This window comes from Pundamilia nyererei, unplaced genomic scaffold (assembly GCF_000239375.1).
Source record: "Pundamilia nyererei isolate P.nyererei 1_Seehausen unplaced genomic scaffold, PunNye1.0 scaffold00050, whole genome shotgun sequence".
NCBI lineage: Eukaryota > Metazoa > Chordata > Actinopteri > Cichliformes > Cichlidae > Pundamilia > Pundamilia nyererei.
Genome location: NW_005187451.1, coordinates 1,720,496 through 1,722,436, shown reverse-complemented (window position 1 = coordinate 1,722,436; position 1,941 = coordinate 1,720,496).

Sequence of the window (1,941 nt, the reverse complement as noted above, 5' to 3'; positions counted from 1 at the left end):
CATGAAATGTACATGCACTGAATACATGTACCTAACAAAGTGTTTTTAGGTGTTATCATATTGTCAGCAATGGATAATTAACCAGTCTGAAGCACAACCGCACAGACAATAGGACAGAGAACATGCACGGATCAAAGGAAATGAAATATGAAAATAAAAACCCAAACAAAACCTTAATACAGCAGCACAGAAGTTGGTATCCTGAGAAACAACAATAATAATAATAATATGAAGTAATCACTGATTAAATTTGGGAAAAATATAATCCAGGGACGTGTGATGTTTATTAATCAGTCAAACCTGGAAAAAAATAACTTGGCTACAGTAGATAGAAATGAGGATAAGGAGTTTATTTTAAACTCACATATGGCACAGAAATATATTAGTCACCATTAGAATCCTGTACAAACGTATACAGATGTTGTAGCTTTTATTATACCAGACTTTAATATAAAGAAGGCAAAAGGATCAATGATTGACTTTCAGTATACACAGGAAAATGGTTGCAATATTATTAACTGTCCAGTGGGTTGAAGACACGAGACCATTAAGATCAGTAATTTGTTCAGATTCCAGTTCATCGTTAGTAAGTTTACAATGCAACCATGCAGAAAGTCGACCAGACATCTTAATAGAAACTCAACAAACACCATGCAGAGTAAACATAACAGGACTAATGATTAACTTTTGTATGGCCACCAGCATATTATAGTGTTAAGGGAAATGAAATGGCAGATAAGGCTGCAAAAAAGAGCCACTGGAAAAAGATTAGTGCAATTAATTATCAGCTGTATTAAACCGAAATAAAAAAATCAATTAGAACAGAAAATAAAGGAGAGATTGCAAAAACAATGGGAGAAAGAAAGGAAAGGACGGTGGTTTTATAAAATCCAAAGGAAAACTGGAGAAATGAGAAACAATCATTTCACGTCTCAGATTTGGGCACGCTGGGATAAACGGAACACTTTTCATTTTAGGGAAACATTGCACCGGAATATGCGAGCGCTGTGCTGAGACAGTAGCTCATGTTATATTACACTGACAGGAGTGTGAGGAAGAAAGAGAAGACAACTGATTCAAAACCTAAATACAATCAAACTCAAACTAGATTTAATTGGATTTGCTTAGAAATAACTGAAGTACTAAAAGCTATCGAGCAATATTTAACTAGCATGATAGGATCTAATCCTTAAGTGACAGTCTGGTCTGCTCTCCATACCAGTTGGTGGCGGTAATTCACGAAGTCGTTGTTTGTCAACCGCCAATAAACACCAAGAAGAAGAAGAAGGCGCTAACTTGAGCTCCGGTTGGTGGCGCTAATATACCATAACCACACTGATAACGACGACGACGAGGAAGAAAATAATGGAGCGCTCTCTCTTGATTTCAACATCGTTTTTGTTTTGTTTTTTATTTCTATTTCATCTATTCATAAATAACAGATATCAGTGGTTTTTATTATAATTTTGTCGTGTCATGTACACGAAGGAGAGCGAAAAACGGAGGCTGGGTAGATGCTCCACGAAGAAACACGAAGAAACAGGTAACAGGTAAACCTCAGTGGCTGCTGCTCAATGTTCGACAGGGAGCTGTGACACTGACTGTGTATATGTTAGTGTTTCTCGGTGGAAGAAGTTCCGGTTAGAAAGGGAAGGAAAGGTTTTTAATATGTATATGTATATATGTAAGGCGCTAACTTGAGCTGGGGGGCAGGTAGGGCACTAACAGGAAAAAGGTTGGTACAAAAACAAACTTTCGTTTCTTATTCTCATTTAAAATGTCTAACTTTTAATAAATATTTCTCTGAATCTTACACCCAAAGTTTGAATCTGATGTAAAATGTATAGAAGTCCATTACTGTATATAGTAACTATTAAGTTTAATATATACCCTAGTAAGCAATAGTACTTTTTCCTTTGGCAACCATCTGTGCAGTCTGCA